Genomic DNA, 25000 nt, shown 5'->3' with positions numbered 1-25000 from the left:
ATTTTCCTCCGCGGCGGGCTGGGGGCCTAATCTTTCTCCGGGCCGGGCGGCAGGCACTTTCCCCGGACACCAAACCAAGGCGTCGGCCACTAACCGCCGGTGCAAAAAAAAATCCACTCCTGGTACCTAAAATTTTCCTATGCGGCGGGCTGGGGACTATAACCTTCTTCTTCCCGCCCCACCACCATCAACGTCGGCCACCACCACCAGACCGCCTCCCCCAGACTTCCAGAAGCGAAGCCGGTCCCCAAGCACCAACCCCGACCGCCACCGAGGCACCCGCCGAAGGCGGGTGCCGAGTTCACCGGCCCCAAGCGACAACCGGTCACCGAGGCACCCGCCGAAGGCGGGTGCCGAGTTCACCGGCCTCAAGCGACAACCGGTCACCGAGGCACCCGCCGAAGGCGGGTGCCGAGTTCACCGGCCCCAAGCGACAACCGGTCACCGAGGCACCCGCCGAAGGCGGGTGCCGAGTTCACTGGCCCCAAGCGACAACCGGTCACCGAGGCACCCGCCGAAGGCGGGTGCCGAGTTCACTGGCCCCAAGCGACGGCGGTCACCGAGGCACCCGCCGGAGGCGGGTGCCGAGTTCACCGGCCCCGAGCACCAGCGGTCAGCCACGGAGGGTGCTGGATCATCCATACTTCCATAGCTCCAGAGCTCCATAGCCCCGGAGCTCCATAGCCCCGGAGCTCCATAGCCCCGGAGCTCCATAGCTCCATAGCCCCGGAGCTCCATAGCCCCGGAGCTCCATAGCCCCGGAGCTCCATAGCTCCATACTTCCATAGCCCCATACTTCCATAGCTCCATAGCTCCATAGCTCCATACTTCCATAGCTCCAGCCGCGGAGGGTGCTGGCTGGTGGCTCCATAGCTCCATACTTCCATAGCTCCAGTCAGAGAGTTGGCGAAAATTGCACTAAGTGCGAAAGCCCATTCATTTACAACGGCGTGTCCGCCAGGCGGCGACATTTCCCCGTTACCGGTGGCTGCGTGGCGGGTGAGTGACAGAGCTTATCCGAGCGGCTGGAACTCTGCGCCGGCGTGGTCGAGCGTGAGGCCCCGGCCCTTTGGCTGCCTGGTACCTAAAACACTTCCATTGATCCAGCCACGGAGGGTGCTGGCTGGTGGCTCCATAGCTCCATAGCTCCATAGCACCAGAGCTCCATAGCTCCATAGCACCAGAGCTCCATAGCTCCATAGCACCAGAGCTCCATAGCTCCATAGCACCAGAGCTCCATAGCTCCATAGCACCAGAGCTCCATAGCTCCATAGCACCAGAGCTCCATAGCTCCATAGCACCAGAGCTCCATAGCTCCATAGCACCAGAGCTCCATAGCTCCATAGCACCAGAGCTCCATAGCTCCATAGCTCCAGGGCTCCATAGCTCCAGGGCTCCATAGCTCCATAGCTCCAGGGCTCCATAGCTCCATACCTCCAGAGCTCCATAGCTCCAGCCTGGGTGGCTGGTGGCTCCATAGCTCCATACTTCCATAGCTCCAGTCAGAGAGTTGGCGAAAATTGCACTAAGTGCGAAAGCCCATTCATTTACAACGGCGTGTCCGCCAGGCGGCGACATTTCCCCGTTACCGGTGGCTGCGCGGCGGGTGAGTGACAGAGCTTATCCGAGCGGCTGGAACTCTGCGCCGGCGTGGTCGAGCGTGAGGCCTCGGCCCTTTGGCTGCCTGGTACCTAAAACACTTCCATTGATCCAGCCACGGAGGGTGCTGGCTGGTGGCTCCATACCTCCAGAGCTCCATAGCACCAGAGCTCCATAGCTCCATAGCACCAGAGCTCCATGGCTTCAGAGCTCCATAGCACCATAGCTCCATACCTCCAGAGCTCCAGGGCTCCATAGCTCCATACCTCCAGAGCTCCATACCTCCAGAGCTCCATACCTCCAGAGCTCCATAGCACCAGAGCTCCATAGCACCAGAGCTCCATGGCTTCAGAGCTCCATAGCACCATAGCTCCATACCTCCAGAGCTCCAGGGCTCCATAGCTCCATACCTCCAGAGCTCCATACCTCCAGAGCTCCATACCTCCAGAGCTCCATAGCACCAGAGCTCCATGGCTTCAGAGCTCCATAGCACCATAGCTCCATACCTCCAGAGCTCCAGGGCTCCATAGCTCCATACCTCCAGAGCTCCATACCTCCAGAGCTCCATACCTCCAGAGCTCCAGAGCTCCATAGCACCAGAGCTCCATGGCTTCAGAGCTCCATAGCACCATAGCTCCATACCTCCAGAGCTCCAGGGCTCCATAGCTCCATACCTCCAGAGCTCCATACCTCCAGAGCTCCAGAGCTCCATAGCACCAGAGCTCCATGGCTTCAGAGCTCCATAGCACCATAGCACCATACCTCCAGAGCTCCAGGGCTCCATAGCTCCATACCTCCAGAGCTCCATACCTCCAGAGCTCCATACCTCCAGAGCTCCATAGCTCCATAGCACCAGAGCTCCATAGCTCCATAGCACCAGAGCTCCATAGCACCAGAGCTCCATAGCACCAGAGCTCCATAGCTCCATAGCACCAGAGCTCCATAGCTCCATAGCACCAGAGCTCCATAGCTCCATAGCACCAGAGCTCCATACTTCCAGAGCTCCATAGCTCCATAGCTCCATAGCACCAGAGCTCCATAGCTCCATAGCACCAGAGCTCCATGGCTTCAGAGCTCCATAGCACCATAGCTCCATACCTCCAGAGCTCCAGGGCTCCATAGCTCCATACCTCCAGAGCTCCATACCTCCAGAGCTCCATACCTCCAGAGCTCCATAGCACCAGAGCTCCATAGCTCCATAGCACCAGAGCTCCATAGCACCAGAGCTCCATAGCACCAGAGCTCCATAGCTCCATAGCACCAGAGCTCCATAGCTCCATAGCACCAGAGCTCCATACTTCCAGAGCTCCATAGCTCCATAGCTCCATAGCACCAGAGCTCCATAGCTCCATAGCACCAGAGCTCCATAGCTCCATAGCACCAGAGCTCCATACTTCCATAGCTCCATAGCTCCATACCTCCAGAGCTCCATAGCTCCATAGCTCCATACCTCCAGAGCTCCATAGCTCCAGAGCTCCATAGCTCCATAGCTCCATAGCACCAGAGCTCCATAGCTCCATAGCACCAGAGCTCCATACTTCCATAGCTCCAGGGCTCCATAGCTCCAGGGCTCCATACCTCCAGAGCTCCATAGCTCCATACTTCCAGAGCTCCATAGCTCCATACTTCCATAGCTCCATACTTCCATACCTCCATAGCTCCATACTTCCATAGCACCAGAGCTCCATACTTCCATAGCACCAGAGCTCCATACCTCCAGAGCTCCAGAGCTCCAGCCTGGGTGGCTGGTGGCTCCATAGCTCCATACTTCCATAGCTCTAAGTCAGAGAGTTGGCGAAAATTGCACTAAGTGCGAAAGCCCATTCATTTACAACGGCGTGTCCACAAGGCGGCGACATTTCCCCGTTACCGGTGGCTGCGCGGCGGGTGAGTGACAGAGCTTATCCGAGCGGCTGGAACTCTGCGCCGGCGTGGTCGAGCGTGAGGCCTCGGCCCTTTGGCTGCCTGGTACCTAAAACACTTCCATTGATCCAGCCACGGAGGGTGCTGGCTGGTGGCTCCATACCTCCATAGCTCCATAGCACCAGAGCTCCATAGCTCCATAGCACCAGAGCTCCATGGCTTCAGAGCTCCATAGCACCATAGCTCCATACCTCCAGAGCTCCAGGGCTCCATAGCTCCATACCTCCAGAGCTCCATACCTCCAGAGCTCCATACCTCCAGAGCTCCATAGCACCAGAGCTCCATGGCTTCAGAGCTCCATAGCACCATAGCTCCATACCTCCAGAGCTCCAGGGCTCCATAGCTCCATACCTCCAGAGCTCCATACCTCCAGAGCTCCATACCTCCAGAGCTCCAGAGCTCCATAGCACCAGAGCTCCATGGCTTCAGAGCTCCATAGCACCATAGCTCCATACCTCCAGAGCTCCAGGGCTCCATAGCTCCATACCTCCAGAGCTCCATACCTCCAGAGCTCCAGAGCTCCATAGCACCAGAGCTCCATGGCTTCAGAGCTCCATAGCACCATAGCTCCATACCTCCAGAGCTCCAGGGCTCCATAGCTCCATACCTCCAGAGCTCCATACCTCCAGAGCTCCAGAGCTCCATAGCACCAGAGCTCCATGGCTTCAGAGCTCCATAGCACCATAGCTCCATACCTCCAGAGCTCCAGGGCTCCAAAGCTCCATACCTCCAGAGCTCCATACCTCCAGAGCTCCATACCTCCAGAGCTCCATAGCTCCATAGCACCAGAGCTCCATAGCTCCATAGCACCAGAGCTCCATAGCACCAGAGCTCCATAGCACCAGAGCTCCATAGCTCCATAGCACCAGAGCTCCATAGCTCCATAGCACCAGAGCTCCATAGCTCCATAGCACCAGAGCTCCATACTTCCAGAGCTCCATAGCTCCATAGCTCCATAGCACCAGAGCTCCATAGCTCCATAGCACCAGAGCTCCATAGCTCCATAGCACCAGAGCTCCATACTTCCATAGCTCCATAGCTCCATACCTCCAGAGCTCCATAGCTCCATAGCTCCATACCTCCAGAGCTCCATAGCTCCAGAGCTCCATAGCTCCATAGCACCAGAGCTCCATAGCTCCATAGCACCAGAGCTCCATACTTCCATAGCTCCAGGGCTCCATAGCTCCAGGGCTCCATAGCTCCATACCTCCAGAGCTCCATAGCTCCATACTTCCAGAGCTCCATAGCTCCATAGCACCAGAGCTCCATAGCTCCATAGCACCAGAGCTCCATAGCTCCATAGCACCAGAGCTCCATAGCTCCATAGCACCAGAGCTCCATAGCTCCATAGCTCCAGGGCTCCATAGCTCCATAGCTCCAGGGCTCCATAGCTCCATAGCTCCAGGGCTCCATAGCTCCATAGCTCCATACCTCCAGAGCTCCATACCTCCAGAGCTCCATACCTCCATAGCACCAGAGCTCCATAGCTCCAGGGCTCCAGGGCTCCATAGCTCCATACCTCCAGAGCTCCATAGCTCCATACTTCCAGAGCTCCATAGCTCCATAGCTCCATACTTCCATAGCTCCATAGCTCCATACTTCCATAGCACCTGAGCTCCATACCTCCAGAGCTCCATAGCTCCAGCCTGGGTGGCTGGTGGCTCCATAGCTCCATACTTCCATAGCTCTAAGTCAGAGAGTTGGCGAAAATTGCACTAAGTGTGAAAGCCCATTCATTTACAACGGCGTGTCCGCCAGGCGGCGACATTTCCCCGTTACCGGTGGCTGCGCGGCGGGTGAGTGACAGAGCTTATCCGAGCGGCTGGAACTCTGCGCCGGCGTGGTCGAGCGTGAGGCCTCGGCCCTTTGGCTGCCTGGTACCTAAAACACTTCCATTGATCCAGCCTCGGAGGGTGCTGGCTGGTGGCTCCATACCTCCATAGCTCCATACCTCCAGAGCTCCATAGCTCCATAGCACCAGAGCTCCATAGCTCCATAGCACCAGAGCTCCATAGCTCCATAGCACCAGAGCTCCATAGCTCCATAGCACCAGAGCTCCATAGCTCCATAGCACCAGAGCTCCATAGCTCCATAGCACCAGAGCTCCATAGCTCCATAGCACCAGAGCTCCATAGCTCCATAGCACCAGAGCTCCATAGCTCCATAGCACCAGAGCTCCATAGCTCCATAGCACCAGAGCTCCATAGCTCCATAGCTCCAGCCTGGGTGGCTGGTGGCTCCATAGCTCCATACTTCCATAGCTCCAGTCAGAGAGTGTGCTAAAATTGCACTAAGTGCGAAAGCCCATTCATTTACAACGGCGTGTCCACAAGGCGGCGACATTTCCCCGTTACCGGTGGCTGCGCGGCGGGTGAGTGACAGAGCTTATCCGAGCGGCTGGAACTCTGCGCCGGCGTGGTCGAGCGTGAGGCCCCGGCCCTTTGGCTGCCTGGTACCTAAAACACTTCCATTGATCCAGCCACGGAGGGTGCTGGCTGGTGGCTCCATAGCTCCATAGCTCCATAGCACCAGAGCTCCATAGCTCCATAGCACCAGAGCTCCATAGCTCCATAGCACCAGAGCTCCATAGCTCCATAGCACCAGAGCTCCATAGCTCCATAGCACCAGAGCTCCATAGCTCCATAGCACCAGAGCTCCATAGCTCCATAGCACCAGAGCTCCATAGCTCCATAGCACCAGAGCTCCATAGCTCCATAGCTCCAGCCTGGGTGGCTGGTGGCTCCATAGCTCCATACTTCCATAGCTCCAGTCAGAGAGTTGGCGAAAATTGCACTAAGTGCGAAAGCCCATTCATTTACAACGGCGTGTCCGCCAGGCGGCGACATTTCCCCGTTACCGGTGGCTGCGCGGCGGGTGAGTGACAGAGCTTATCCGAGCGGCTGGAACTCTGCGCCGGCGTGGTCGAGCGTGAGGCCTCGGCCCTTTGGCTGCCTGGTACCTAAAACACTTCCATTGATCCAGCCACGGAGGGTGCTGGCTGGTGGCTCCATACCTCCAGAGCTCCATAGCACCAGAGCTCCATAGCTCCATAGCACCAGAGCTCCATGGCTTCAGAGCTCCATAGCACCATAGCTCCATACCTCCAGAGCTCCAGGGCTCCATAGCTCCATACCTCCAGAGCTCCATACCTCCAGAGCTCCATACCTCCAGAGCTCCATAGCACCAGAGCTCCATAGCACCAGAGCTCCATGGCTTCAGAGCTCCATAGCACCATAGCTCCATACCTCCAGAGCTCCAGGGCTCCATAGCTCCATACCTCCAGAGCTCCATACCTCCAGAGCTCCATACCTCCAGAGCTCCATAGCACCAGAGCTCCATGGCTTCAGAGCTCCATAGCACCATAGCTCCATACCTCCAGAGCTCCAGGGCTCCATAGCTCCATACCTCCAGAGCTCCATACCTCCAGAGCTCCATACCTCCAGAGCTCCAGAGCTCCATAGCACCAGAGCTCCATGGCTTCAGAGCTCCATAGCACCATAGCTCCATACCTCCAGAGCTCCAGGGCTCCATAGCTCCATACCTCCAGAGCTCCATACCTCCAGAGCTCCAGAGCTCCATAGCACCAGAGCTCCATGGCTTCAGAGCTCCATAGCACCATAGCACCATACCTCCAGAGCTCCAGGGCTCCATAGCTCCATACCTCCAGAGCTCCATACCTCCAGAGCTCCATACCTCCAGAGCTCCATAGCTCCATAGCACCAGAGCTCCATAGCTCCATAGCACCAGAGCTCCATAGCACCAGAGCTCCATAGCACCAGAGCTCCATAGCTCCATAGCACCAGAGCTCCATAGCTCCATAGCACCAGAGCTCCATAGCTCCATAGCACCAGAGCTCCATACTTCCAGAGCTCCATAGCTCCATAGCTCCATAGCACCAGAGCTCCATAGCTCCATAGCACCAGAGCTCCATGGCTTCAGAGCTCCATAGCACCATAGCTCCATACCTCCAGAGCTCCAGGGCTCCATAGCTCCATACCTCCAGAGCTCCATACCTCCAGAGCTCCATACCTCCAGAGCTCCATAGCACCAGAGCTCCATAGCTCCATAGCACCAGAGCTCCATAGCACCAGAGCTCCATAGCACCAGAGCTCCATAGCTCCATAGCACCAGAGCTCCATAGCTCCATAGCACCAGAGCTCCATACTTCCAGAGCTCCATAGCTCCATAGCTCCATAGCACCAGAGCTCCATAGCTCCATAGCACCAGAGCTCCATAGCTCCATAGCACCAGAGCTCCATACTTCCATAGCTCCATAGCTCCATACCTCCAGAGCTCCATAGCTCCATAGCTCCATACCTCCAGAGCTCCATAGCTCCAGAGCTCCATAGCTCCATAGCTCCATAGCACCAGAGCTCCATAGCTCCATAGCACCAGAGCTCCATACTTCCATAGCTCCAGGGCTCCATAGCTCCAGGGCTCCATACCTCCAGAGCTCCATAGCTCCATACTTCCAGAGCTCCATAGCTCCATACTTCCATAGCTCCATACTTCCATACCTCCATAGCTCCATACTTCCATAGCACCAGAGCTCCATACTTCCATAGCACCAGAGCTCCATACCTCCAGAGCTCCAGAGCTCCAGCCTGGGTGGCTGGTGGCTCCATAGCTCCATACTTCCATAGCTCTAAGTCAGAGAGTTGGCGAAAATTGCACTAAGTGCGAAAGCCCATTCATTTACAACGGCGTGTCCACAAGGCGGCGACATTTCCCCGTTACCGGTGGCTGCGCGGCGGGTGAGTGACAGAGCTTATCCGAGCGGCTGGAACTCTGCGCCGGCGTGGTCGAGCGTGAGGCCTCGGCCCTTTGGCTGCCTGGTACCTAAAACACTTCCATTGATCCAGCCACGGAGGGTGCTGGCTGGTGGCTCCATACCTCCATAGCTCCATAGCACCAGAGCTCCATAGCTCCATAGCACCAGAGCTCCATGGCTTCAGAGCTCCATAGCACCATAGCTCCATACCTCCAGAGCTCCAGGGCTCCATAGCTCCATACCTCCAGAGCTCCATACCTCCAGAGCTCCATACCTCCAGAGCTCCATAGCACCAGAGCTCCATGGCTTCAGAGCTCCATAGCACCATAGCTCCATACCTCCAGAGCTCCAGGGCTCCATAGCTCCATACCTCCAGAGCTCCATACCTCCAGAGCTCCATACCTCCAGAGCTCCAGAGCTCCATAGCACCAGAGCTCCATGGCTTCAGAGCTCCATAGCACCATAGCTCCATACCTCCAGAGCTCCAGGGCTCCATAGCTCCATACCTCCAGAGCTCCATACCTCCAGAGCTCCAGAGCTCCATAGCACCAGAGCTCCATGGCTTCAGAGCTCCATAGCACCATAGCTCCATACCTCCAGAGCTCCAGGGCTCCATAGCTCCATACCTCCAGAGCTCCATACCTCCAGAGCTCCAGAGCTCCATAGCACCAGAGCTCCATGGCTTCAGAGCTCCATAGCACCATAGCTCCATACCTCCAGAGCTCCAGGGCTCCAAAGCTCCATACCTCCAGAGCTCCATACCTCCAGAGCTCCATACCTCCAGAGCTCCATAGCTCCATAGCACCAGAGCTCCATAGCTCCATAGCACCAGAGCTCCATAGCACCAGAGCTCCATAGCACCAGAGCTCCATAGCTCCATAGCACCAGAGCTCCATAGCTCCATAGCACCAGAGCTCCATAGCTCCATAGCACCAGAGCTCCATACTTCCAGAGCTCCATAGCTCCATAGCTCCATAGCACCAGAGCTCCATAGCTCCATAGCACCAGAGCTCCATAGCTCCATAGCACCAGAGCTCCATACTTCCATAGCTCCATAGCTCCATACCTCCAGAGCTCCATAGCTCCATAGCTCCATACCTCCAGAGCTCCATAGCTCCAGAGCTCCATAGCTCCATAGCACCAGAGCTCCATAGCTCCATAGCACCAGAGCTCCATACTTCCATAGCTCCAGGGCTCCATAGCTCCAGGGCTCCATAGCTCCATACCTCCAGAGCTCCATAGCTCCATACTTCCAGAGCTCCATAGCTCCATAGCACCAGAGCTCCATAGCTCCATAGCACCAGAGCTCCATAGCTCCATAGCACCAGAGCTCCATAGCTCCATAGCACCAGAGCTCCATAGCTCCATAGCTCCAGGGCTCCATAGCTCCATAGCTCCAGGGCTCCATAGCTCCATAGCTCCAGGGCTCCATAGCTCCATAGCTCCATACCTCCAGAGCTCCATACCTCCAGAGCTCCATACCTCCATAGCACCAGAGCTCCATAGCTCCAGGGCTCCAGGGCTCCATAGCTCCATACCTCCAGAGCTCCATAGCTCCATACTTCCAGAGCTCCATAGCTCCATAGCTCCATACTTCCATAGCTCCATAGCTCCATACTTCCATAGCACCTGAGCTCCATACCTCCAGAGCTCCATAGCTCCAGCCTGGGTGGCTGGTGGCTCCATAGCTCCATACTTCCATAGCTCTAAGTCAGAGAGTTGGCGAAAATTGCACTAAGTGTGAAAGCCCATTCATTTACAACGGCGTGTCCGCCAGGCGGCGACATTTCCCCGTTACCGGTGGCTGCGCGGCGGGTGAGTGACAGAGCTTATCCGAGCGGCTGGAACTCTGCGCCGGCGTGGTCGAGCGTGAGGCCTCGGCCCTTTGGCTGCCTGGTACCTAAAACACTTCCATTGATCCAGCCTCGGAGGGTGCTGGCTGGTGGCTCCATACCTCCATAGCTCCATACCTCCAGAGCTCCATAGCTCCATAGCACCAGAGCTCCATAGCTCCATAGCACCAGAGCTCCATAGCTCCATAGCACCAGAGCTCCATAGCTCCATAGCACCAGAGCTCCATAGCTCCATAGCACCAGAGCTCCATAGCTCCATAGCACCAGAGCTCCATAGCTCCATAGCACCAGAGCTCCATAGCTCCATAGCACCAGAGCTCCATAGCTCCATAGCACCAGAGCTCCATAGCTCCATAGCACCAGAGCTCCATAGCTCCATAGCTCCAGCCTGGGTGGCTGGTGGCTCCATAGCTCCATACTTCCATAGCTCCAGTCAGAGAGTGTGCTAAAATTGCACTAAGTGCGAAAGCCCATTCATTTACAACGGCGTGTCCACAAGGCGGCGACATTTCCCCGTTACCGGTGGCTGCGCGGCGGGTGAGTGACAGAGCTTATCCGAGCGGCTGGAACTCTGCGCCGGCGTGGTCGAGCGTGAGGCCCCGGCCCTTTGGCTGCCTGGTACCTAAAACACTTCCATTGATCCAGCCACGGAGGGTGCTGGCTGGTGGCTCCATAGCTCCATAGCTCCATAGCACCAGAGCTCCATAGCTCCATAGCACCAGAGCTCCATAGCTCCATAGCACCAGAGCTCCATAGCTCCATAGCACCAGAGCTCCATAGCTCCATAGCACCAGAGCTCCATAGCTCCATAGCACCAGAGCTCCATAGCTCCATAGCACCAGAGCTCCATAGCTCCATAGCACCAGAGCTCCATAGCTCCATAGCTCCAGCCTGGGTGGCTGGTGGCTCCATAGCTCCATACTTCCATAGCTCCAGTCAGAGAGTGTGCTAAAATTGCACTAAGTGCGAAAGCCCATTCATTTACAACGGCGTGTCCACAAGGCGGCGACATTTCCCCGTTACCGGTGGCTGCGCGGCGGGTGAGTGACAGAGCTTATCCGAGCGGCTGGAACTCTGCGCCGGCGTGGTCGAGCGTGAGGCCTCGGCCCTTTGGCTGCCTGGTACCTAAAACACTTCCATTGATCCAGCCACGGAGGGTGCTGGCTGGTGGCTCCATAGCTCCATACCTCCAGAGCTCCAGAGCTCCATAGCACCAGAGCTCCATAGCTCCATAGCACCAGAGCTCCATAGCACCAGAGCTCCATAGCTCCATAGCACCAGAGCTCCATAGCTCCATAGCACCAGAGCTCCATAGCTCCATAGCACCAGAGCTCCATAGCTCCATAGCTCCATAGCACCAGAGCTCCATAGCTCCATAGCACCAGAGCTCCATAGCTCCATAGCACCAGAGCTCCATAGCTCCATAGCACCAGAGCTCCATAGCTCCATAGCACCAGAGCTCCATAGCTCCATAGCACCAGAGCTCCATAGCTCCATAGCACCAGAGCTCCATAGCTCCATAGCACCAGAGCTCCATAGCTCCATAGCACCAGAGCTCCATAGCTCCATAGCACCAGAGCTCCATAGCTCCATAGCACCAGAGCTCCATAGCTCCATAGCACCAGAACTCCATAGCACCAGAGCTCCATAGCTCCATAGCACCAGAGCTCCATAGCTCCATAGCACCAGAGCTCCATAGCTCCATAGCACCAGAGCTCCATAGCTCCATAGCTCCATACTTCCATAGCACCAGAGCTCCATACCTCCAGAGCTCCATAGCTCCAGCCTGGGTGGCTGGTGGCTCCATAGCTCCATACTTCCATAGCTCCAGTCAGAGAGTTGGCGAAAATTGCACTAAGTGCGAAAGCCCATTCATTTACAACGGCGTGTCCACAAGGCGGCGACATTTCCCCGTTACCGGTGGCTGCGCGGCGGGTGAGTGACAGAGCTTATCCGAGCGGCTGGAACTCTGCGCCGGCGTGGTCGAGCGTGAGGCCTCGGCCCTTTGGCTGCCTGGTACCTAAAACACTTCCATTGATCCAGCCTCGGAGGGTGCTGGCTGGTGGCTCCATACCTCCATAGCTCCATACCTCCAGAGCTCCATAGCTCCATAGCACCAGAGCTCCATAGCTCCATAGCACCAGAGCTCCATAGCTCCATAGCACCAGAGCTCCATAGCTCCATAGCACCAGAGCTCCATAGCACCAGAGCTCCATAGCTCCATAGCACCAGAGCTCCATAGCTCCATAGCACCAGAGCTCCATAGCTCCATAGCACCAGAGCTCCATAGCTCCATAGCACCAGAGCTCCATAGCTCCATAGCACCAGAGCTCCATAGCTCCATAGCTCCAGGGCTCCATAGCTCCATAGCTCCAGGGCTCCATAGCTCCAGGGCTCCAGGGCTCCATAGCTCCAGGGCTCCATAGCTCCAGGGCTCCAGGGCTCCATAGCTCCATACCTCCAGAGCTCCATACCTCCAGAGCTCCAGAGCTCCATAGCACCAGAGCTCCATGGCTTCAGAGCTCCATAGCACCATAGCTCCATACCTCCAGAGCTCCAGGGCTCCATAGCTCCATAGCTCCATAGCTCCATAGCTCCATACCTCCAGAGCTCCATAGCACCAGAGCTCCATGGCTCCATAGCTCCAGCCTGGGTGGCTGGTGGCTCCATAGCTCCATACTTCCATAGCTCCAGTCAGAGAGTTGGCGAAAATTGCACTAAGTGCGAAAGCCCATTCATTTACAACGGCGTGTCCGCCAGGCGGCGACATTTCCCCGTTACCGGTGGCTGCGCGGCGGGTGAGTGACAGAGCTTATCCGAGCGGCTGGAACTCTGCGCCGGCGTGGTCGAGCGGCTGGCCTCGGTAGTTGAGGTACCAGGGGTGGGGCAGGGAGCTCCAGGCGGGTCTTGTGAGAGAGTGAAGCCGAGCGGCTGGAACTCTCGGCCGGCCTGGTCGAGCGGCTGGCCTCGGTAGTTGAGGTACCAGGGGCGGGCTGGGGAGCTCCAGGCGGGGCTTGTGAGAGAGTGAAGCCGAGCGGCTGGAACTCTGGGCCGGCGTGGTTGAGCCACGGAGGGTGCTGGCTGGTGGCTCCATAGCTCCATAGCTCCAGAGCTCCATACTTGCAGCCACGGAGCTGGCGAAAATTGCACTAAGTGCGAAAGCCCATTCATTTACAAGGGCGTGTCCACAAGGCGGCGACATTTCCCCGTTACCGGTGGCTGCTTAGCGGGAGAGTGGCAGAGCTTATCCGAGCGGCTGGAACTCTGCGCCGGCGTGGTCGAGCGGCTGGCCTCGGTAGTTGAGGTACCAGGGGCGGGCTGGGGAGCTCCAGGCGGGGCTTGTGAGAGAGTGAAGCCGAGCGGCTGGAACTCTGGGCCGGCCTGGTCGAGCGGCTGGCCTCGGTAGTTGAGGTACCAGGGGCGGGCTGGGGAGCTCCAGGCGGGGCTTGTGAGAGAGTGTAGCCGAGCGGCTGGAACTCTGGGCCGGCGTGGTTGAGCAGCATGCCCGCGGAGGTGGCTCTTCCATAGGCACGGAGGGTGCTGGAGCTCCACACTTCCCTAGGCACGGAGGGTGCTGGAGCTCCACACTTCCATAGGCACGGAGGGTGCTGGAGCTCCACACTTCCATAGGCAGGGAGGGTGCTGGAGCTCCACACTTCCATAGGCAGGGAGGGTGCTGGAGCTCCACACTTCCATAGGCAGGGAGGGTGCTGGAGCTCCACACTTCCATAGGCAGGGAGGGTGCTGGAGCTCCACACTTCCATAGGCAGGGAGGGTGCTGGAGCTCCACACTTCCATAGGCAGGGAGGGTGCTGGAGCTCCACACTTCCATAGGCAGGGAGGGTGCTGGAGTGTGGAGACACTTCCAGCCACGGAGCATGCTGGCACTTCCACCTTGCTTGCTAAGTCGGCGTGATCTTGCCCAAAAAGTCCCTCCTCACCTCCAGCTGGAAGTGGAAAAAAATCCTCCACCTGCTTGGCCGAGGTTCTGGAAGCCAGCAGCTCGCAGAATGTTGCCAAAGTTTCACTGGAAGGAAAAGAAAAGAGAAGACCGAGTGCGCATTTCACCTACCGCCGAATGTCCACAAGAGGGAAGTGTCACTCCGTCGCAGAATCTGCGCCGACGCACTCGGCACCCTTCGAATTTATGGTGCCGGTGCGGGTGTTCTGGGTGCAAAAAGGCCGCCCAAGTGGTAGAAAAAAATCAGACTTCGTCTCTTAGGTCGAAATTAATGCCAAGTTTTGAAATGCGCTGGCAGGGGTGGACCAGGGCCCGTTACAAGTGCTTAGCCGAGGTCCTGGAAGCCTAACCCGGCGTGATCTTGTGCAAAAAGCCGCTGCTGAGCTCCAGCTGGAAGTGGAAAAAGAACCGGGCTGGATAAACAAAAGAACCGGGCGACCCGTTAGAAGTGCTTAGCCGAGTTCCTGGAAGCCTAACCCGGCGTGATCTTGTGCAAAAAGCCGCTGCTGAGCTCCAGCTGGAAGTGTAAAAAGAACCGGGCTGGTTCAAAAAAAGAACCGGGCGGCCCGGTAAAATTGCTTAGCCGGGGCTCTGGAAGCCTAACCCGGCGTGATCTTGTGCAAATAGCCGCTGCCGAGCTCCAGCTGGAAGTGTAAAAAGAACCAGGCTGGATAAAAAAAGAACCGGGCTGGATCAAAAAAAGAACCGGGCGACCCGTTAAAATTGCTTAGCCGAGGTCCTGGAAGCCTAACACGGCGTGATCTTGTGCAAAAAGCCGCTCCCGAGCTCCAGCTGGAAGTGTAAAAAGAACCAGGCTGGATAAAAAAAAGAACCGGGCTGGATCAAAAAAGAACCGGGCGACCCGTTAAAATTGCTTAGCCGAGGTCCTGGAAGCCTAACACGGCGTGATCTTGTGCAAAAAGCCGCTCCCGAGCTCCAGCTGGAAGTGTAAAAAGAACCGGGCTGGATAAAAAAAAGAACCGGGCTGGATCAAAAAAGAACCGGGCGACCCGTTAAAATTGCTTAGCCGAGGTCCTGGAAGCCTAACACGGCGTGTTCTTGTGCAAAAAGCCGCTCCCGAGCTCCAGCTGGAAGTGTAAAAAGAACCAGGCTGGATAAAAAAAAGAACCGGGCTGGATCAAAAAAGAACCGGGCGACCCGTTAAAATTGCTTAGCCGAGGTCCTGGAAGCCTAACACGGCGTGATCTTGTGCAAAAAGCCGCTCCCGAGCTCCAGCTGGAAGTGTAAAAAGAACCAGGCTGGATAAAAAAAAGAACCGGGCTGGATCAAAAAAGAACCGGGCGACCCGTTAAAATTGCTTAGCCGAGGTCCTGGAAGCCTAACACGGCGTGTTCTTGTGCAAAAAGCCGCTCCCGAGCTCCAGCTGGAAGTGTAAAAAGAACCAGGCTGGATAAAAAAAAGAACCGGGCTGGATCAAAAAAGAACCGGGCGACCCGTTAAAATTGCTTAGCCGAGGTCCTGGAAGCCTAACACGGCGTGTTCTTGTGCAAAAAGCCGCTCCCGAGCTCCAGCTGGAAGTGTAAAAAGAACCGGGCTGGATAAAAAAAAGAACCGGGCTGGATCAAAAAAGAACCGGGCGACCCGTTAAAATTGCTTAGCCGAGGTCCTGGAAGCCTAACACGGCGTGTTCTTGTGCAAAAAGCCGCTCCCGAGCTCCAGCTGGAAGTGTAAAAAGAACCAGGCTGGATAAAAAAAAGAACCGGGCTGGATCAAAAAAGAACCGGGCGACCCGTTAAAATTGCTTAGCCGAGGTCCTGGAAGCCTAACACGGCGTGATCTTGTGCAAAAAGCCGCTCCCGAGCTCCAGCTGGAAGTGTAAAAAGAACCGGGCTGGATAAAAAAAGAACCGGGCTGGATAAAAAAAAGAACCGGGCGACCCGTTAAAATTGCTTAGCCGAGGTCCTGGAAGCCTAACACGGCGTGTTCTTGTGCAAAAAGCCGCTCCCGAGCTCCAGCTGGAAGTGTAAAAAGAACCAGGCTGGATAAAAAAAAGAACCGGGCTGGATCAAAAAAGAACCGGGCGACCCGTTAAAATTGCTTAGCCGAGGTCCTGGAAGCCTAACACGGCGTGTTCTTGTGCAAAAAGCCGCTCCCGAGCTCCAGCTGGAAGTGTAAAAAGAACCAGGCTGGATAAAAAAAAGAACCGGGCTGGATCAAAAAAGAACCGGGCGACCCGTTAAAATTGCTTAGCCGAGGTCCTGGAAGCCTAACACGGCGTGTTCTTGTGCAAAAAGCCGCTCCCGAGCTCCAGCTGGAAGTGTAAAAAGAACCGGGCTGGATAAAAAAAAGAACCGGGCTGGATCAAAAAAGAACCGGGCGACCCGTTAAAATTGCTTAGCCGAGGTCCTGGAAGCCTAACACGGCGTGTTCTTGTGCAAAAAGCCGCTCCCGAGCTCCAGCTGGAAGTGTAAAAAGAACCAGGCTGGATAAAAAAAAGAACCGGGCTGGATCAAAAAAGAACCGGGCGACCCGTTAAAATTGCTTAGCCGAGGTCCTGGAAGCCTAACACGGCGTGATCTTGTGCAAAAAGCCGCTCCCGAGCTCCAGCTGGAAGTGTAAAAAGAACCGGGCTGGATAAAAAAAGAACCGGGCTGGATAAAAAAAAGAACCGGGCGACCCGTTAAAATTGCTTAGCCGAGGTCCTGGAAGCCTAACACGGCGTGTTCTTGTGCAAAAAGCCGCTCCCGAGCTCCAGCTGGAAGTGTAAAAAGAACCAGGCTGGATAAAAAAAAGAACCGGGCTGGATCAAAAAAGAACCGGGCGACCCGTTAAAATTGCTTAGCCGAGGTCCTGGAAGCCTAACACGGCGTGATCTTGTGCAAAAAGCCGCTCCCGAGCTCCAGCTGGAAGTGTAAAAAGAACCAGGCTGGATAAAAAAAAGAACCGGGCTGGATCAAAAAAGAACCGGGCGACCCGTTAAAATTGCTTAGCCGAGGTCCTGGAAGCCTAACCCGGCGTGATCTTGTGCAAAAAGCCGCTCCCAAGCTCCAGCTGGAAGTGTAAAAAGAACCGGGCTGGATAAAAAAAAGAACCGGGCTGGATCAAAAAAGAACCGGGCGACCCGTTAAAATTGCTTAGCCGAGGTCCTGGAAGCCTAACACGGCGTGTTCTTGTGCAAAAAGCCGCTCCCGAGCTTCAGCTGGAAGTGTAAAAAGAACCGGGCTGGATAAAAAAAGAACCGGGCTGGATAAAAAAAAGAACCGGGCGACCCGTTAAAATTGCTTAGCCGAGGTCCTGGAAGCCTAACACGGCGTGATCTTGTGCAAAAAGCCGCTCCCGAGCTCCAGCTGGAAGTGTAAAAAGAACCGGGCTGGATAAAAAAAAGAACCGGGCTGGATCAAAAAAGAACCGGGCGACCCGTTAAAATTGCTTAGCCGAGGTCCTGGAAGCCTAACACGGCGTGATCTTGTGCAAAAAGCCGCTCCCGAGCTCCAGCTGGAAGTGTAAAAAGAACCAGGCTGGATAAAAAAAAGAACCGGGCTGGATCAAAAAAGAACCGGGCGACCCGTTAAAATTGCTTAGCCGAGGTCCTGGAAGCCTAACACGGCGTGATCTTGTGCAAAAAGCCGCTCCCGAGCTCCAGCTGGAAGTGTAAAAAGAACCAGGCTGGATAAAAAAAGAACCGGGCTGGATCAAAAAAGAACCGGGCGACCCGTTAAAATTGCTTAGCCGAGGTCCTGGAAGCCTAACCCGGCGTGATCTTGCCCGAAATTCGGCCTCTATACTTCCATTTTAGGTACCAGGCGCTCATAGTGTGTTGGTCCCACTAGTCAGTGTACTGGTCCCACTCGCTAGTGTACTGGTCCCCCTAGTCAGTGTACTCATCCAGTTACCCCCCGTTTTCCAAAACACCATCGGCACGTATAAGGGGGGGACTCCTGAGAGAGATGAGGTATATGGCAGCGCAACACCAATCCGCTCCGCGCTGGTTCCCATGTCGGCTACGGATGAATAAAACCAGCCTGTCCCCCCTGGAGCTCACGAGACACGGAATTTTTTCTAAGTGCCAACGGCTCTTCCGAGCAAACGTGTCCGCTCCGGCTGGTTCCCCCGTCGGCCTCGAATGACGAAAAATGCCGGTCTCCGCCCGGAGCTCATGACAAACGAAAAATTTTCTAAGTGCCAACGGCACTAGCGAGCGAATGTGTCCGCTCGGCGCTGGTTCCCGGGTCGAACCCGGAAGACGAAAAACGCCGGTCTCCGCCCGGAGCTCATGACAAACGAAAAATTTTCTAAGTGCCAACGGCACTAGCGAGCGAATGTGTCCGCTCGGCGCTGGTTCCCGGGTCGAACCCGGAAGACGAAAAACGCCGGTCTCCGCCCGGAGCTCATGACAAACGAAAAATTTTCTAAGTGCCAACGGCACTAGCGAGCGAATGTGTCCGCTCGGCGCTGGTTCCCGGGTCGAACCCGGAAGACGAAAAACGCCGGTCTCCGCCCGGAGCTCATGACAAACGAAAAATTTTCTAAGTGCCAACGGCACTAGCGAGCGAATGTGTCCGCTCGGCGCTGGTTCCCGGGTCGAACCCGGAAGACGAAAAACGCCGCTCTCCGCCCGGAGCTCATGACAAACGAAAAATTTTCTAAGTGCCAACGGCACTAGCGAGCGAATGTGTCCGCTCGGCGCTGGTTCCCGGGTCGAACCCGGAAGACGAAAAACGCCGCTCTCCGCCCGGAGCTCATGACAAACGAAAAATTTTCTAAGTGCCAACGGCACTAGCGAGCGAATGTGTCCGCTCGGCGCTGGTTCCCGGGTCGAACCCGGAAGACGAAAAACGCCGGTCTCCGCCCGGAGCTCATGACAAACGAAAAATTTTCTAAGTGCCAACGGCACTAGCGAGCGAATGTGTCCGCTCGGCGCTGGTTCCCGGGTCGAACCCGGAAGACGAAAAACGCCGGTCTCCGCCCGGAGCTCATGACAAACGAAAAATTTTCTAAGTGCCAACGGCACTTGCGAGCGAATGTGTCCGCTCGGCGCTGGTTCCCGGGTCGAACCCGGAAGACGAAAAACGCCGGTCTCCGCCCGGAGCTCATGACAAACGAAAAATTTTCTAAGTGCCAACGGCACTTGCGAGCGAATGTGTCCGCTCGGCGCTGGTTCCCGGGTCGAACCCGGAAGACGAAAAACGCCGGTCCTCGCCTGGAGGTCCCAGCAAAATCAGCGAAAAAACGACTAAGTGTCAACTTTCGAAAAAACGGCTAAGTGTCGACTTTCGAAAAAACGGCTAAGTGTCAACTTTCGAAAAAACGGCTAAGTGTCAACTTTCGAAAAAACGACTAAGTGCCCACGGCTCTGCGGGGCTTGTGAGTCCGCCCCGCGCCGGTTCGGCGGTCGGCCTCAAAAAGCGAAAAATCAGCCTCTCTCCCTGGAGCTCACCAAAAATTTGTCGAAATTTTTCTAAGTTCTCCTCGAGGTACCAGGGGGTGAGGTACCCGGGCTAAGGTGCAGTACCTTTTTTGGTCTTCAGGTGCGCCAGAGTACAATGAAATGGTCCCAGTAGTCAGTGTACTCATCGACTTTCCCCCCGTTTTCCAAAGCACCTCGTTTACGAGTATGGAGGAGATGGTGCTGGTCTCCCCACGGCGTCGGACACGCCGTCCTCGACAGCACAAGGTCGGATAGAAGACCTGGAAAGCGCCGTGGCACGCGCTGGAGGTGGGCACTTTGGCGAAAAAACGACTAAGTGTCAACTTTCGAAAAAACGACTAAGTGTCAACTTTCGAAAAAACGGCTAAGTGTCAACTTTCGAAAAAACGACTAAGTGTCACCTCTCTGAAAAAATGGCAAAGTGTCGCCTCTCTGAAAATTTTCTAAGTGCCCACGGCTCTGCGGGCTCGTGCATCCGAGCCGCGCCGGTTCTGCAACCGGCCTAGAATGACGAAAAATAACGGTCTCCTCCTGGAGCTCACAGCCAACTTGGCAAAAAGTTTCTAAGTGCCCACGGCCCTGCCGAGCTTTGGCGTCCGCCCAGCGCCGGTTCCGCAGTCGGCCTCCAATGACGAAAAATAACGGTCTCCTCCTGGAGCTCACAGCCAACTTGGCAAAAAGTTTCTAAGTGCCCACGGCCCTGCCGAGCTTTGGCGTCCGCCCAGCGCCGGTTCCGCAGTCGGCCTCGAATGACGAAAAATAACGGTCTCCTCCTGGAGCTCACAGCCAACTTGGCAAAAAGTTTCTAAGTGCCCACGGCCCTGCCGAGCTTTGGCGTCCGCTCAGCGCCGGTTCCGCAGTCGGCCTCGAATGACGAAAAATAACGGTCTCCTCCTGGAGCTCACAGCCAACTTGGCAAAAAGTTTCTAAGTGCCCACGGCCCTGCCGAGCTTTGGCGTCCGCCCAGCGCCGGTTCCGCAGTCGGCCTCGAATGACGAAAAATAACGGTCTCCTCCTGGAGCTCACAGCCAACTTGGCAAAAAGTTTCTAAGTGCCCACGGCCCTGCCGAGCTTTGGCGTCCGCTCAGCGCCGGTTCCGCAGTCGGCCTCGAATGACGAAAAATAACGGTCTCCTCCTGGAGCTCACAGCCAACTTGGCAAAAAGTTTCTAAGTGCCCACGGCCCTGCCGAGCTTTGGCGTCCGCCCAGCGCCGGTTCCGCAGTCGGCCTCGAATGACGAAAAATAACGGTCTCCTCCTGGAGCTCACAGCCAACTTGGCAAAAAGTTTCTAAGTGCCCACGGCCCTGCCGAGCTTTGGCGTCCGCCCAGCGCCGGTTCCGCAGTCGGCCTCGAATGACGAAAAATAACGGTCTCCTCCTGGAGCTCACAGCCAACTTGGCAAAAAGTTTCTAAGTGCCCACGGCCCTGCCGAGCTTTGGCGTCCGCTCAGCGCCGGTTCCGCAGTCGGCCTCGAATGACGAAAAATAACGGTGTCCTCCTGGAGCTCACAGCCAACTTGGCAAAAAGTTTCTAAGTGCCCACGGCCCTGCCGAGCTTTGGCGTCCGCCCAGCGCCGGTTCCGCAGTCGGCCTCGAATGACGAAAAATAACGGTCTCCTCCTGGAGCTCACAGCCAACTTGGCAAAAAGTTTCTAAGTGCCCACGGCCCTGCCGAGCTTTGGCGTCCGCTCAGCGCCGGTTCCGCAGTCGGCCTCGAATGACGAAAAATAACGGTCTCCTCCTGGAGCTCACAGCCAACTTGGCAAAAAGTTTCTAAGTGCCCACGGCCCTGCCGAGCTTTGGCGTCCGCCCAGCGCCGGTTCCGCAGTCGGCCTCGAATGACGAAAAATAACGGTCTCCTCCTGGAGCTCACAGCCAACTTGGCAAAAAGTTTCTAAGTGTCACATCTCTGAAAAAACGGCTAAGTGTCGACTTTCGAAAAAACGGCAAAGTGTCACATCTCTGAAAAAACGGCTAAGTGTCGACTTTCGAAAAAACGGCTAAGTGTCAACTTTCGAAAAAACGGCTAAGTGTCGCCTCTCTGAAAAAACGGCAAAGTGTCAACTTTCGAAAAAACGACAGAGTGTCGCCTCTCTGAAAAAACGACTAAGTGTCGACTCTGAGAAAATGGCAAAGTGCCCACGGCTCTGCGGGCTCGTGCATCCGACCCGCGCCGGTTCCCCAGCCGGCCTGAAATAAGGCAAAACCAGCCTCTCCGCCTGGAGCTCAGAGCCAACTTGGCGAATATTTTCTAAGTGCCCACGGCTCTGCGTGGCTACGGCGTCTGCCCAGCGCCGGTTCCTGGGTCGAACCCCGAGGACGAGGAATGCCGGTCTCCGCCTGGAGGTCCCAGCTTAATCGGCGAAAATTTTCTAAGTGCCCACGGCTCTGCCGGGCTCGTGCATCCGACCCGCGCCGGTTCCCCAGCCGGCCTGAAATAAGGCAAAACCAGGCTCTCCCCCTGGAGCTCAGAGCCAATTGTGGCGAAAAAACGACTAAGTGTCAACTTTCGAAAAAACGACTAAGTGTCAACTTTCCAAAAAAACGGCTAAGTGTCGACTTTCGAAAAAACGGCTAAGTGTCAACTTTCGAAAAAACGACTAAGTGTCGCCTCTGAAAAAACGACTAAGTGTCGCCTCTCTGAAAAAACGACTAAGTGCCCACGGCTCTGCGGGGCTTGTGAGTCCGCCCCGCGCCGGTTCGGCGGTCGGCCTCAAAAAGCGAAAAATCAGCCTCTCTCCCTGGAGCTCACCAAAAATTTGTCGAAATTTTTCTAAGTTCTCCTCGAGGTACCAGGGGGTGAGGTACCCGGGCTAAGGTGCAGTACCTTTTTTGGTCTTCAGGTGCGCCAGAGTACAATGAAATGGTCCCAGTAGTCAGTGTACTCATCGACTTTCCCCCCGTTTTCCAAAGCACCCCGTTTACGAGTATGGAGGAGATGGTGCTGGTCTCCCCACGGCGTCGGACACGCCGTCCTCGACAGCACAAGGTCGGATAGAAGACCTGAAAAGCGCCGTGGCACGCGCTGGAGGTGTCACTGTGGCGAAAAAGTGACTAAGTGTCAACTTTCGAAAAAACGGCTAAGTGTCAACTTTCGAAAAAACGGCTAAGTGTCAACTTTCGAAAAAACGGCTAAGTGTCAACTTTCGAAAAAACGACTAAGTGTCGCCTCTCTGAAAAAACGGCAAAGTGTCAACTTTCGAAAAAACGACTAAGTGTCAACTTTCGAAAAAACGACTAAGTGTCACCTCTCTGAAAAAATGGCAAAGTGTCAACTGCGAATGTGGTGGTGCATGGAAGGAAGTGGAGGACGGCCGCCTCCTTAAACACAGGCCGAAGAGGAGCGTCAGGGCCGGCTCCTTAAACACGGACCGAGTGTCGCCCTTAACACAGACCAAGCGGAGGACGGCCGCCTCCCTAAATACAGGCCGAACCGGAGCGCGAGGGCCGCTCCTTAAACACGGACCGAGTGTCGCCCTTAACACAGACCAAGGGGAGGACGGCCGCCTCCTTAAACACAGGCCGGAGAGGAGCGTCAGGGCCAGGCTCCTCAAACATGGACCGAGTGTCGCCCTTAACACAGACCAAGCGGAGGACGGCCGCCTCCCTAAATACAGGCCGAACCGGAGCGCGAGGGCCAGGCTCCTTAAACACGGACCGAGTGTCGCCCTTAACACAGACCAAGGGGAGGACGGCCGCCTCCTTAAACACAGGCCGGAGAGGAGCGTCAGGGCCAGGCTCCTCAAACATGGACCGAGTGTCGCCCTTAACACAGACCAAGGGGAGGACGGCCGCCTCCTTAAACACAGGCCGGAGAGGAGCGTCAGGGCCAGGCTCCTCAAACATGGACCGAGTGTCGCCCTTAACACAGACCAAGGGGAGGACGGCCGCCTCCTTAAACACAGGCCGGAGAGGAGCGTCAGGGCCAGGCTCCTCAAACATGGACCGAGTGTCGCCCTTAACACAGACCAAGGGGAGGACGGCCGCCTCCTTAAACACAGGCCGGAGAGGAGCGTCAGGGCCAGGCTCCTCAAACATGGACCGAGTGTCGCCCTTAACACAGACCAAGCGGAGGACGGCCGCCTCCCTAAATACAGGCCGAACCGGAGCGCGAGTGTCGCTCCTTAAACACGGACCGAGTGGAGGACGGCCGCCTCCTTAAACACAGGCCGAACAAAATGACACAAAGTGTCAACTGCGAATGTTGTCCATCCAAGGAAGGAGCGTGATGCCCGGCCGGCTCCTTAAACACAGGCCGAGAGTCGCCCCGGACGGTCCGCCTCGCGGCGCCCGTCTGCTCGGATAAAATGACACAAAGTGTCAACTACGAATGTTGTCCATCCAAGGAGGGAGCGTGATGCCCGGCCGGCTCCGAAAACACAGGCCGAGAGTCGCCCCGGACGGTCCGCCTCGCGGCGCCCGTCTGCTCGGATAAAATGACACAAAGTGTCAACTGCGAATGTTGTCCATCCAAGGAAGGAGCGTGATGCCCGGCCGGCTCCTTAAACACAGGCCGAGAGTCGCCCCGGACGGTCCGCCTCGCGGCGCCCGCCCGCTCGGATAAAATGACACAAAGTGTCAACTACGAATGTTGTCCATCCAAGGAAGGAGCGTGATGCCCGGCCGGCTCCTTAAACACAGGCCGAGAGTCGCCCCGGACGGTCCGCCTCGCGGCGCCCGTCTGCTCGGATAAAATGACACAAAGTGTCAACTGCGAATGTTGTCCATCCAAGGAAGGAGCGTGATGCCCGGCCGGCTCCTTAAACACAGGCCGAGAGTCGCCCCGGACGGTCCGCCTCGCGGCGCCCGCCCGCTCGGATAAAATGACACAAAGTGTCAACTACGAATGTTGTCCATCCAAGGAAGGAGCGTGATGCCCGGCCGGCTCCTTAAACACAGGCCGAGAGTCGCCCCGGACGGTCCGCCTCGCGGCGCCCGTCTGCTCGGATAAAATGACACAAAGTGTCAACTACGAATGTTGTCCATCCAAGGAGGGAGCGTGATGCCCGGCCGGCTCCGAAAACACAGGCCGAGAGTCGCCCCGGACGGTCCGCCTCGCGGCGCCCGTCTGCTCGGATAAAATGACACAAAGTGTCAACTGCGAATGTTGTCCATCCAAGGAAGGAGCGTGATGCCCGGCCGGCTCCTTAAACACAGGCCGAGAGTCGCCCCGGACGGTCCGCCTCGCGGCGCCCGCCCGCTCGGATAAAATGACACAAAGTGTCAACTACGAATGTTGTCCATCCAAGGAAGGAGCGTGATGCCCGGCCGGCTCCTTAAACACAGGCCGAGAGTCGCCCCGGACGGTCCGCCTCTCGAGGCGCCCGCCCGCTCGGATAAAATGACACAAAGTGTCAACTACGAATGTTGTCCATCCAAGGAGGGAGCGTGATGCCCGGCCGGCTCCGAAAACACAGGCCGAGAGTCGCCCCGGACGGTCCGCCTCGCGGCGCCCGTCTGCTCGGATAAAATGACACAAAGTGTCAACTACGAATGTTGTCCAT

The sequence above is a fragment of the Syngnathus leptorhynchus genome, unplaced genomic scaffold, assembly GCF_054491065.1.
Source record: "Syngnathus leptorhynchus isolate UIUO unplaced genomic scaffold, UIUO_Slep HiC_scaffold_30, whole genome shotgun sequence".
NCBI lineage: Eukaryota > Metazoa > Chordata > Actinopteri > Syngnathiformes > Syngnathidae > Syngnathus > Syngnathus leptorhynchus.
This window is presented reverse-complemented; position numbering follows the sequence as displayed.